Below are 14262 nucleotides of genomic sequence, written 5' to 3'. Positions count from 1 at the left end.
CCCTTACACCCTCTGTGAGTATGAAGATGGCAGAGGTCTAGCCTCTGAGAACAGAGGTACCAAGTGATGGTCCTCTTGGAGAAGTGGTCTTTGCTTCTACCTACTTCCTTCTTCAGCTGTGTCCTTCTATTGACTTCTGTGACACTTTCCTGTTCTATTTTTGTCTACATCTCTAGCCTTTGATGCATCCTTTTTTTTTTTTTAACATCTTTATTGGGGTATAATTGCTTTACAATGGTGTGTTAGTTTCTGCTTTATAACAAAGTGAATCAGTTATACATATACATATGTTCCCATATCTCTTCCCTCTTGCGTCTCCCTCCCTCCCACCCTCCCTATCCCACCCCTCCAGGCGGTCACAAAGCACCGAGCTGATAACCCTGTGCCATGTGGCTGCTTCCCACTAGCTATCTACCTTACGTTTGTTAGCGTATATATATCCATGCCTCTCTCTCGCCCTGTCACAGCTCACCCTTCCCCCTCCCCATATCCTCAAGTCCATTCTCCAGTAGGTCTGTGTCTTTATTCCTGTCTTACCCCTAGGTTCTTCATGACATTTTTTTCCTTAAATTCCATATATATGTGTTAGCATACAGTATTTGTATTTCTCTTTCTGACTTACTTCACTCTGTATGACAGACTCTAGGTCTGTCCACCTCATTACAAATAGCTCAATTTCGTTTCTTTTTATGGCTGAGTAATATTCCATTGTATATATGTGCCACATCTTCTTTATCCATTCATCCATGATGGGCACTTAGGTTGTTTCTGTCTCCAGGCTATTGTAAATAGAGCTGCAATGAACATTTTGGTACATGACTCTTTTTGAATTTTGGTTTTCTCAGGGTATGTGCCCAGTAGTGGGATTGCTGGGTCATATGGTAGTTCTATTTGTAGTTTTTTAAGGAACCTCCATACTGTTCTCCACAGTGGCTGTACCAATTCACATTCCCACCAGCAGTGCAAGAGTGTCCCTTTTCTCCACACTCTCTCCAGCATTTATTGTTTGTAGATTTTTTGATGATGGCCATTCTGACTGGTGTGAGATGATATCTCATTGTAGTTTTGATTTGCATTTCTCTAATGATTAATGGTGTTGAGCATTCTTTCATGTGTTTGTGGCAATCTGTATATCTTCTTTGGAGAAATGTCTGTTTAGGTCTTCTGCCCATTTTTGGATTGGGTTGTTTGTTTTTTTGTTATTGAGCTGCATGAGCTGCTTGTAAATTTTGGAGATTAATCCTTTGTCAGTTGCTTCATTTGCAAATATTTTCTCCCATTCTGAGGGTTGTCTTTTGGTCTGGTTTATGGTTTCCTTTGCTGTGCAAAAGCTTTGAAGTTTCATTAGGTCCCATTTGTTTATTTTTGTTTTTATATCCATTTCTCTAGGAGGTGGGTCAGAAAGGATCTTGCTGTGATTTATGTCATAGAGTGTTAAAGACATTTAGGTCTTTAATCCATTTTGAGCTTATTTTTGTGTATGGTGTTAGGGAGTGATCTAATCTCATACTTTTACATGTACCTGTCCAGTTTTCCCAGCACCATCTATTGAAGAGGCTGTCCTTTCTCCACTGTATATTCCTGCCACCTTTATCAAAGATAAGGTGTCCATATGTGTGTGGGTTTATCTCTGGGCTTTCTATCCTGTTCCATTGATCTATCTTTCTGTTTTTGTGCCAGTACCATACTGTCTTGATTACTGTAGCTTTGTAGTATAGTCTGAAGTCAGGGAGCCTGATTCCTCCAGCTCCGCTTTTCGTTCTCAAGATTGCTTTGGCTATTCGGGGTCTTTTGTGTTTCCATACAAATTGTGGAATTTTTTGTTCTAGTTCTGTGAAAAATGCCAGTGGTAGCTTGATAGGGATTGCATTGAATCTATAGATTGCTTTGGGTAATAGAGTCATTTTTACAATGTTGATTCTTCCAATCCACGAACATGGTATATCTCTCCATCTATTTGTATTATCTTTAATTTCTTTCATCAGTGTCTTATAATTTTCTGCATACAGGTCTTTTGTCTTCTTAGGTAGGTTTATTCCTAGATATTTTATTCTTTTTGTTGCAATGGTAAATGGGAGTGTTTTCTTGATTTCACTTTCAGATTTTTCATCATTAGTATATAGGAATGCAAGAGATTTCTGTGCATTAATTTTGTATCCTGCTACTTTACCAAATTCATTGATTAGCTCTAGTAGTTTTCTGGTAGCATCTTTAGGATTCTCTATGTATAGTATCATGTCATCTGCAAACAGTGACAGCTTTACTTCTTCTTTTCCGATTTGGATTCCTTTTATTTCCTTTTCTTCTCTGATTGCTGTGGCTAAAACTTCCAAAACTATGTTGAATAAGAGTGGTGAGAGTGGGCAACCTTGTCTTTTTCCTGATCTTAGTGGAAATGCTTTCAGTTTTTCACCATTGAGGATGATGTTGGCTGTGGGCTTGTCATATATGGCCTTTATTATGTTGAGGAAAGTTCCCTCTATGCCTACTTTCTGCAGGGTTTTTATCATAAATGGGTGTTGAATTTTGTCAAAAGCTTTCTCTGCATCTATTGAGATGATCATATGGTTTTTCTCCTTCAATTTGTTAATATGGTTTATCACATTGATAGATTTGCGTATATTGAAGAATCCTTGTGATACATCCTCTTCTGCCCCACTTTAGGTATTACTCAGGGTTCAGTCTCACCCTCCAATCTGAGGGACTCCTTAACCATGTCTCCTTTCTAACCCTCCAGTTCCAAACCCAGGTCCCTTTAACCACACACCCAGATTCTTCAGTCTCAGGATCTAAACCTCAAAACCATGCTATTTGGCCCTCCAAGGACAGGGATAAGGTTACTAGCAATGCCCCACCATTGGCCTTCCAATACCAGGTTTTAGGGTTTTTAAACACAGCCCCTCCTGAGCCCCTCAATCTCAGTGCGCAGTCTTTTAGCCACACTCTCACATCAGTCCTCCAGTAATTGTTCTAAGGCCCTTTGAACCAAACCCACTCTCACTTATCTTACATTCCCAGGGCCCATGTGGCCCAGGTTCCTGAGTGTTCACCTAACTTTATTCTTGGCCCTAGTGCTATATGTCAGTGGGTATACCCTGGAGGGCTGTCTACTCAGGCCCCAGTGTCTTTATTTGCCAAGAGGATATTTGCCACAAAGAGGGAGGAGAGAGATTTTTTGTAACACCCCCCACCACCACCGCCACCAAAATCTGGCTTGGTTTGGGGCTGGAGGAGAGATAAAAGGGGTTGTTGGTCCAGATGCCTTTGTCCACAGCCTCTCACCTGGAAGTGGTTGTCTCCAAGGTTAGCCTGGTAGGGGGTAAGGGCTGGGAGCACCTGGAGTGTAGGTTCCCCCCCCACACTTCAACTCAGGAACTACTGCCAGGTCTGCCACCATAGTGCTGCCCCTTTTCCCATGGCCTTAGCTAAAAGCCACAGAGGGAAGTCTGTGTTTTCTCTAGTGGTTGCCGAGCAGAGAAGGGGGGGGCCCCCCACCATCATTCCACGTGACCTCAAAGCTGCTTTCTGATAGGGCAACAAAAGGGGGAAAATTAATAGTCTCACACCTTGCTTTAAACATGATGGGGAAAAAATGTTTATTTTCTCTTAAAAATCCATGTAGAAACTGTAGAGACAGCACACAAGTCTGGCCCAGCAAGACCACTGTCAGGCCCAGAAATCAGGGAGAGATGCAGAGGGGACCTCTGTCCAGGTGGGTGCAGATAGCTTTGGATGCCTTCCAGTCAGGAGTCACTCCTTCATGGACAGGGGTTAAAATTGGCCCCATCTCTGCAATGATAGTCTTGAGGTGTTGTGAGATCTTCACAATAAAGGATTGTGGGAGGAGACGGGATGGGAAAAGGAGGCAAACACTTCCAGGACTGTTGGGCTTCATAGAATTTCCTGCCAGGGAGGAATAGCTGGATTTTTGCTGTAGGGGCTGGTGGCTCATTTCTTTCTTTCTTTTTTTTTTATAAATTTGTTTATTTATTTATTTTTGGCTGCATTGGGTGTTCGTTGCTGCGCACAGGCTTTCTGTAGTTGCGGTGAGCGGGGGCTACTCTTCATTGCAGTGCGTGGGCTTCTCATTGCAGTGGCTTCTCTTGTTGCGGAGCATGGGCTTTAGGCACACGGGCTTCAGTAGTTGTGGCTCGCGGGCCCTAGAGCGCAGCCTCAGTAGTTGTGGCGCACGGGCTTAGTTGCTCCACGGCATGTGGGATCTTCCCGGACCAGGGCTCAAACCCGTGTCCCCTGCCTTGGCAGGCAGATTCTTAACCACTGCACCACCAGGGAAGCCCTGGTGCCTCATTTCTGCTGGGTGATAAGGCATCTCAGACTCAGGACTGCAGGACCTGGTAAGTAAACCTGAGATCAAGGCAGCCCCTGTGTTCTTGCTGGCCTTGTCCTTCAACCTCATCCCAAAAGTGCTCGGCTTTGTCTCTTTCGGGGTAGTTTCATTTAGCCCTCCAAATGCCTCGCCCCTTTTTCTTGAGCTTTGTCCCCCAGCGCAGATTTCTCCCTTTGTTTCCCAAATTTTCTTCTAATGCTGGAGTGCCCACAGGATGGAACCGTGGGGAGGAGGGACCTCTTTGGCTTTGGGAGGGACCAGAGAGGGCACCCAAGGGGCTACTTGCTGTATCTGCTTGTTTCCCAGCTTCCATGGGGGTGAGGATAGAACCTTTCAATGTCAGCTCAAGTTGCTGTCACTGATTCCCTACCTTCCGCCTCCCTGGGTAATAGAGGCACCCCTACTACCTCACCCTACTTTCGCACAATTTTAACACGTCAGGGGGTCTGCATTTAGAGCCACTTTCCCATGGGGCTTTGTGGGAGTGATCCCTCGACTCCATTCCAGGGGTCCTGGTTTTCTGCAGCTGTTTCCATCATCATTCCTTCTTTTCCCTTGCCTTGTTGCCCCTACTTTCCACATCTTGAAGAGGGCATGAAGAGCCCTTCATACCCTGACCTCAGTAATACCTATTTTTGGGCCTTAGTGTGAGAGGTGGAATTAAGGCCCCCAAAACTGGCTTCTGTTATTCAGATGCTGGGTGCTAGGGTAAGCCTCTTCAGGAGAGGAAGAGAGGAGGATGGCTATGAGGCCCAGGCATTTGTGAGTCATAAGGGGATCATGGGCTCTCAGAACCTTAGAGTCGCAGACTGATGAATCCTAAGTGGCTCCTGGAGAACTGGGATAAAGGGAGCATCACATTAGGCATCCAAGGCTGCTCATTTAGGCAAGTGAATCCCACTCTTCATCTTGACCTTGGATGATTCAAGGGCTCATGTTCCCCAGGGCCATATATGACCAAAAATAAGCCTCTGGGAGAACTTGTGGAATGATGAATTCATGGGAGGGCATTCTTGGGTAGAAGAGTGTTTGAACTTGGAGATTCCAATTTAATGAGAAAGGATTTTGTGTGGTGGAAGGCTCACAGGTGAGAAAACTTGTGAATGTTCTGAAAGACACTGTGAAGAAGTATCTGTCTTTTGACATATCCAAATTTTGCTAGATTTCTATTTTACTCCCTATTCTCAAGCTGAATCTGTACTGAAAGTATTTTTAATTTTAAAATTTATTTTAAAATTATATTTTAATAAATTTTATTTGATTTTAAGTGAAACGTATGCAAATGTAGAAATAGAAAATGAATTTACTTGATTTCAGGTTGAGACAAATACATACAGCCATCTGCTGTAAAGAATCATTTTTAAATTTTAGAAGTTATTCTCATAGGAAATAATGGTCACATGGAAGGTGTATCTGCATCTGGGAGATAGTAGTTGCACAGCATGCAGTATCTGGTATGATTTTGTTTTCCCACTATCGAACTTATCTTTGGAAGATGAACCAGTTCTTGAAGTCCAGCTCTCAATCCAGGGCTCTTTCCTTTCTGTCCCACTGACCTTGTCCACTCTGAGTTTTCCAACAGCCGTTAAGTCTTTAAAGCTGTGATTTCTTCTGCTCCTGGGATTCTATCTTGTGTCTGTTGAACCAGTCGGAAGGACAGATCACTTCTGTATATGTGACAGTCCCTAAATGCACATGCCCATTCTCATTACAAGCGTGTAAAACATCACATCAGTTATGCAGTCAGCAGTGAAAGCCACAATGACAGTACATTGGGTCAGCTCAGAAGCCCCACTCCCAAGGTCACTTTAGCTGCCCTTCCCCACTGTAAACCCATCAACTGAATTTGGGTGCATTTTTCCCCCTTTTGGAAGACCATCCAAGTAGTTTAGTATATGTACATCAGGGGCTAAAGCCACAGCCACCAGGAGACCAGGGAAGGCAGAGTCCATGGGGGACAGCAGGGAGGCTTTTTTCCTTCTCTGGGTTCTCACCCCAGGGTTGGTGCTGCTACCCCTCCCTGTGTGCCTCCTGGCATCCAGTGAGCACCTGGGTGATCTGTATGGCTCCATGGCCACCATGCCACCGTGACTCTACACTGCAGTCCTCAGTGCTTTTGGCCACACCTGCACTCAGCAGCCCCTTCCCTCCCACAGGACCAGGTAGGATGGTGACTTAGGCACTTGTACCCAGCAGAGATATAAAAATTTGAACCTCTCCTCTTTGAAAATACCCCAGGAACTTCCCTGGTGGTCCAGTGGTAAAGAATCCGCCTTACAGTGCAGGGGATGCGGGCTCAATCCCCAGTCAGGGAACTAGATCCTACATGCCGTGGGGCAACTAAGTCCGTGTGCTGCAACTACTGAGCTTGTGCGCCTCAACTAGAGAGCCTGCGTGCCGCAAACTACAGAGCCCACACACTCTGGAACCTGCACGCCACAACTAGAGAGAAGCCCGCACACTGCAATGAGCCTGTGCGCTGCAACGAAAGATCCCACATGCCTCAATGAAGACCACACGTGCCGCAACTAAGCCCCGACGCAGCACCCCCCAAAAAAAAATTAATAATAAATAAATTAATAAATACAAAAAAAAGAAAATATCCCAGCATACTTGAACAGCATGTGGCCTTTGGTCCCCCTTGGGGACAGGGAAGCTTGGTCCCTCCTGGAAGCAGCTGCAGTTGGGATAAAGAGGAAGGGAATGTGGAGAATGCTGCTCTGTGCCAGTATGGAAGGCTTTGCATTTCTCACTTTTAAGTGGCTGCCTCATGGTTCAGCCAAAGGAACTTTGGTTTCTGAGTGTTTTCACTCCTCAGAAAGTTCTGTCTTCTTTGCTGACATTTACTTCAGCTTTGCAGACCGCTTGGCTAAGGATCACCTTTCAGCTTGACTGCAGAGCTGTCTGTCCCATTGTCAGAGCATTCTTCCCTTGTCTCCTGGAAGAAAGTAAGCAACAATCAAGGCCACATCTAGGGGCTTGTTACAATCCTACCTCTCACCAGTCAGCCTATAAATTTTTATCAAGAGGTAGGACAGTGGGGCCCCACTGGGCAAGAACATTTTCTGATAGATCCCAGTACCATATCCCTGGAACTGGCCTATGGGATCCTTTGCCCTTCTTCCAGAAAGCCATGTCTTTATCACAGCATCACATCCTCATTGCCAAAAGAACATTTAGAGGGATGCTTAGGACTCATGGTGGATTGTCCACAAGTAAAGAAGAGAGACAAGGAAAAAATCCAAATATATGATGTTGGTAACAAGAACAACCAGTCGTTTGTAGGTGAAGAAATCAGAAATGTAGATAATTTGCCCATGTTCACACAACTAATAAGGGGTGGTTCTTGGATTCAGCTTGATATTCAGGAATAAGGATTCCAAGGTAGCATACTGAAGGTTTCCAAGGTGGAAACCTCTGTGATAGGGCACTGCAGAAATAGCACCTGGCAAAAATTTGTGCTTTCTGTGCCTAGAAAGGCCCTTTCCTTGTTACTGGGGGTGGGAGGGGCATGGAGGAGGAAAGGGGGAGATCCTTTAGCCAAAGAGCATCACAGGAAGCATACACTGAAATAATGCTATGACTAACTGGGTCATTTGGGGCTTGTCATGGTGGTGGACCACGAGAAAAACAAAGAGCTATCATATGTAAGTAATCAACCTTGATCATCATGAGTTGCTGACATTGCTTCTCCCCAAGGGGAAGGGAAGAGTACATCTGATCCCAGGGGATTCTCTGATGTGCTTCATACCCAGGGATAATCTTCAGTGGACCCTCACAGCAGTCAACTCTTACATCAGGGTGAAACATGTAAGGGATCAGACACGTTAGAGATAAAGGTCTGTTTCCCCAGTATATAAGCATCTTAGACCTGTAAGTGCTGACTCTGGGGAGAGGAATTATAATATAGTTGGTAAAGGATGGAGATAATAAGAATCAGTTATGACTTCATGTCTAGTTGCAGTAGTGGGAAATGGCGGGGGGGTTCCCCACTAATCGGCTTATGTTGAGTCTTAAATAGAGATTGTGGCTCACCAGCATCTTGCCTGGCTCTGGGATATGCTGAGCTACACGTAGACCAAAGCATGAACAGGGAAGGACGGCCTTGGACAACTTCTATACTCCATCTCTTGGCCACATCCTTACCATGGCTATTGCTGAACCCAGGTGAAATCAGAGAGCTCCTTAAGTCCATTTCTCTTGTGTTCCTCCCAGGAGCTTCTCAACTGATGTGGTGCAGGAAGCCTTTCTGGCAATACACAGATTTGGACCTGCAGGGGAGTTCATTCTTCCTGTGGAAATGCTTAACAATGGATGATGGAGACCAGTGGGCAGGTCCCCAGCTTCTTGGTCTCTGATGGGAGGGAGAGGACTTCCAGCTAGATAAGAGGCCAGTTGTCCACAGTGGTGACCACCTCAGTACCCCTTTCTTGGGTTGGCTTTCTCTTCACTGTTTTACTCTCCCAGTGCCTCCACTCTTATTTTCTGAGATCACTTCCCAAAATAAACTAGCTACATATAAGCCCTCATTTCCTGCTATGCTGTTAGTTCAGGAGAAAAAAAGACCACTCAACTGTGGCTACACTGCCAGTAACCCAGTTACCACCCAGTCTTCCATAATAGTACCTTTGTAGCGACAGGCAAAGCTGAAAGAGGAGAAAGATTCCATGAAAGTCTTATCTTGTCCACAGTTCCCAGACCTGTGAGTTAAAAATCTTAAACCACTAACTAGATGACCAACCCCCCCCCCAGCCCACCTGCTTATGCAAAATGCTCTGAGAGAGACAGGAGGAGCCAGTTACTCCCAGGACCCCAAATAAGTGTGTAGCTCTTGATGCTCACATGGAAGAGACTTATCTCTGTTTGTGAGAAAACTTTGGACCACAGAGGTTTATATATAACATGCTTTTCAGAGGGACTCAATCACATGAGGATTGTGGCTTCTATTTCTAGGGGGAAAACTGCTGGAATTTCTCAACTTCCATCACTCTTTTTTTTTTTTTGTACGCGGGCCTCTCAGTGTTGTGGCCTCTCCCGTTGCGGAGCACAGGCTCTGGACGTGCAGGCTCAGCGGCCATGGCTCACCGGCCCAGCCGCTCCGTGGCATGTGGGAATCTTCCTGGACCAGGGCACGAACCTGCGTCCCCTGCATCGGCAGGCGGACTCTCAACCACTGCGCCACCAGGGAAGCCCCATCACTCTTGATTTAACTCACTAACATGTTTCCTTAAGCCTCCAGCCCAGCTCATTTGAGCCACACACCCTCCCTGCCCTACCCTGCCCTCTGCTCCTTCGGAAACCTTCTTCCTCAGTCATCCAGGCTTCTCACTGTGAGAGACTCAGGCAGTATTGGTCCTCCAACCCTGAATCCTAGCTTTGTACTCCACTGAGCTGGGTTTCTGTCTGAGCTGTCAAAGGGCCTATTTTATTTTGTTAATGGGTTCAATGAATCAAAGTTCTATTTCTGGTAGACTAATATTACAGTCGCTTTCATAAGAAATCAGTCGTGTACTTTGGCCATGGTGCCGTTTCTGTGTTCCACATTCCCTACAGGGGACAGGAATGCTTACTTTAACCTCAGCATAAAGAGTGTGAGATCAACTTACGTGATTTCATTTGGTTTCAACTGCTCTTGGTAAAGTGGTAACTAGAATTGTGTCCTACCCTAATCATAATCTATCAGCTATCTCTATGCATTACCTAAGTTTATATATGAGAAAGCCACTTTTAACTGTACAGTCTTGTCAAAAACATTGTCAGTAATTAAATGTGCTAAAATAGACAAAGGAAAATAGTGTGAGATTAAGTCATACACTGAGAGGTGTGATTAACTTAACTCTTTCTATCTGAAATCCAAAGAAAGAGAAGAAGAGATCATTTAAATTGTCATTTATTGAGATCTTGGGTTTTTGACCTTATGTGCATGAGTTAGTTTAATCCTCACAGTAACTCTGAAAGTTAAGTATAACTTTCTCATTTAACACCTGAATTGAGTGGAGACAAATATAGCTAAAGTCACATAGCTAGAAAGTGATAGAACCAGGATTTGAATTCCGATCTGTCACCAAAGCTCCAGCTTCTAATCCCTGCACCTCCTTTCCAAACAATTTGAGAGGAAACACTGTGTTCACCCGCACATTCTACCTTTCAAATAACTCAGAACACCCTCACCCCAACCACAATCTCCAAACTGCCGACCTGTTCATTCATATCTTCTTGTGCACACAGGTTTGCCACCAAGTGGGAACCCTCCATTGTCCTCTCTGTCCATTTGTTTTTTGTGTCCAGTTTAATCCTTGGATGATTGTTTCAACTATTTACTTGCTAAGACTAAATATTCCTTGTCCCTTTGATCTTTCACCAAGCCTGCTCATGAAATCCCTGATCTTGGATAATTCTACCAATTGCACATTTCATGGCTGCAACTCACCACAACACATGACAAGGCATGCAACTCATATTCCAAATACAGGGTCACAGAGTTCTTAATTTGCCCTCAGAAATGCCTCGTAATCCTATGTCTCATGAGTCAGTTCCCTTTCCCATGCTTCATAAGTATTATTTCAAACCTTTTCATGCTTTATGAATTTCATCTTTCCCCTCACTTTCAATAGATGGCTTTGACTCCTGTTTGACAAATGAAAGAGATACTGCTGAAGAAAGAGCCAACATCCCCACAATGAAACATGCAAGCATTCCTATGCCTCTCTCCTATAGTGAAGGAGGAGCTATCTTTAATTCCAAAATTGACCTTTTCCTCTAAAGTGTGTTTGTGTCCTAGTCCCTCCTGCTTCTCAGGAATTTTAATGATTCTAAATTATATTTATTGTAAACCAATCCGTCTCTAACGACTCTACTTCCTTAGCATTTAAGCATGTTCAAATTATTACTATTCTGAAAAATTCTCTTCTAATCCCATTTTCTTTCCATCTACTGTATCTCTTAACAGACTTGGAAGTAATCGCCTTTTATTCACTCTTTCATCCCAAACACTTCTCAGTCCTCTCCACTCTTTTCTGTACCCACCATTTAGTGGACACTGTTGCTGGAGCCCAGCAATAATATTTTTTTAATTCCCCTTTTTGCTCAGTCTTCATTTCTCTTGCAGCCTCAGCAGAATTTGATTACCTTTTTCTTATTCCTATCCTCTCCCCACACTCCTTCAACTGTTTTCCAGCTTCTGTGGTCACCCTCAGCCTTTTGTAGGGTACTTCACCACCACATGCTGGATTGTTTCAGTCCCAGCATTCTCCTGCCTCCCCTCCACTCTGTGCACTCTGTTTGCCAGTCACATCCATTCCCTTCACTTAAATCTCTAGTCACTTCACTCTACTCAGTCACCAAGGATGTCTTCTCTACAGTGGCCATATAAGTGGGGACTGAGGGGCACGTGGAGCAAGAAATATTCACAGGTACAGAGCTTTAAGGATTAGATACGAAAAATGGAGGGAAGGAGAGTGCTTCTTCTGGCTGCTTACCGATAGCTGGGGCTCCTGATCAGTCTCTCTTGTCAGTTTTCCTGGTGTTTTCAGCTGGCCTTTGTTTAGCTTTGCGGGGGAGAATGCCGCAACTAAAATATCGCACATGTTGCAACTAAAAAGGTCCTGCATGCTACGACTAAAGATTCCACATGCCACAACTAAGACCCGGCACAGCCTAGATAGATAGATATTTAAAAAGAAGAAGAAAAAGAAACCAACCAGTCTCCTCTCGAATGGTGAGTGTGCACGCCATACCGTAATGGGCTGCTGAGAAAATGGGGGTGAGCCTGTCAGTGCAGACAACTGATATGGACTTGTCTGTACAGAGATGAAGAAACAGGTAGCCAAAGGGGAAAATGAGGTTAAAATGATTTTGAAAAATGGGAGACACCAAAACATGTTTGAATTCAAAGGGGAAGGACTCAGTGGAGAAGGGTAAAAGTGCAGTAAAGACTAGACAACCAAAAAAGCGAGGAGATGGGATTCAGAGCAACATGGAAGGACTGGCTTAACAGGAAGCAGGACCCATCCTATGTTGTAACAGGAAGATAGAAGAAGATGGGAGCATATGTAGACATACACTTACAGATTCAGTTGTAAGAAGATTCTCTAAGACTCCTAGGTATCCCACTCTAAACCCACAGGTAGTATGACAGTATAAATGCTTCAACCCACTGTCTTCCACACAAAGTAAGCTCCCTACCACTCCAGAGCTGCCGCTCTTGCCAAGGTCACAGCGATCTCCATGCTGCCATACTTAGGGGGTACTTTAAGGGATTCATTATTCTGGACTTCTCAACAGCATTCAACATTGCTTCATTATCTAAACACTCTCTTCTCTTGACTTTCCTGATCCACACACCCTCGGTTTTTTCCTTCCTTCTCTGGCTATTTCTTCATCTCCTTTGTTGGCTTGTGCAAGTATTTGTTTTCATAAGTTCTATATAAATTCAAGGCTCCTCACTACTTTCAGTTTGTAGATTGTCATGGTAATGGCCCCCAGTGATTCACACCTCCCACTCTCCATGCCCTATGTGTGGACTCTGGGCTTGGCCATGTGACTTGGCCTTTGTCAATGGGATATCAGCAAACATGACACAAGCAGAAGCGTGATGAGCTTGTGAATGGGGGCCTGCTCTCTTGGAACCTTGAAACAACCATGCTATGAAGCAGCTCAGGATGAAAGACCACGTTGGACCCAAATGCTGAATGCAGCCATGTGAGTGAGTCCCAGTGAGCCCAGCAGAATCACCCAGCCAATCCACAGACACATAAGAATGAATCGTTGTTATTGTTTTTTAATATTTATTTATTTGTTTATTTTTGGCTGTGTCAGGTCTTAGTTGTGGCACATGGGATCTTTCACTGCGGCACGCGGGCTCTTTGTTATAGCGCATGGGCTTCTCTCTAGTTGTGGCGCGTGGGCTCTGTAGTTGTGGAGCGCGGGCTCCAGAGCACGTGGGCTCTGTAGTTTGTGGCACGTGGGCTCTCTAGTTGTGGCGCATGGGCTCAGTAGTTGGGGTGTGCGGGCTTAATTGCCGCATGGCATGTGGGATCTTAGTTCCCCGACCAGGGATCGAACCCATCTCCCCTGCATTGGGAGGCGGATTCTTAACCACTGGACCACCAGTGACATCTCTAAGTCATTGTTTTAAGCCACAAAATCTCGAGGTGATTTGTCATGCAGCAACAGATAACTGTCATCCTCAGCTACAGCAGAGACATGGCTAGCTTTAGTGGCTTTGTGCAAATCAGAAAAAAAAAAGTGAGTCATAACAATATGCCTCTACTGGGCAGACATACTTTTGTTCAAACGAAAGGTGCCCCTTCTTCCAGGATGCAGCCCTGTGCCAGGTGCACAGCATGGATTTGAGCCCACAGTCAGCTCCGTCACTGGGTGCCTCATGCACTACATAAGCTGCACACTGTGTGTGAACCTCCTGGGAGATTTCTTCACGATTCTCCCTTTTTTATTTTAATTAATTTATTTTATTTATTTATTTTTGGCTGTGTTGGGTCTTCGTTGCTGTGCACAGGCTTTCTCTAGTTGCAGCGAGCGGGGGCTACTCTTTGTTGCAGTGCACAGGCTTCTCATTGTGGTGGCTTCATCTTGTTGTAGAGCACAGGCTCTAGGCACGTGGGCTTCAGTAGTTGTGGCATGTGGGCTCAGTAGTTGTGGCTCGCGGGCTGTAGAGCACAGGCTCAGTAATTGTGGCGCACGGGCTTAGTTGCTCCGCAGCATGTGGGATCTTCCCGCACCAGGGTTCGAACCTGTGTCCCCTGCGTTGGCAGGCGGATTCTTAACCACTGCACTACTAGGCAAGTCCCACAATTCTCTCTTTACTTAGCATAGACCAGAAACTTGACTTCAGGACAGATTTAATTATTCCAGTTAGGGATAGAGACAGTACATAGAGTAGTGCTCCCAGCCTG

Source organism: Phocoena sinus, chromosome 11, assembly GCF_008692025.1.
Source record: "Phocoena sinus isolate mPhoSin1 chromosome 11, mPhoSin1.pri, whole genome shotgun sequence".
In the NCBI taxonomy this organism is placed as follows: Eukaryota; Metazoa; Chordata; class Mammalia; order Artiodactyla; family Phocoenidae; genus Phocoena; species Phocoena sinus.
This window is presented reverse-complemented; position numbering follows the sequence as displayed.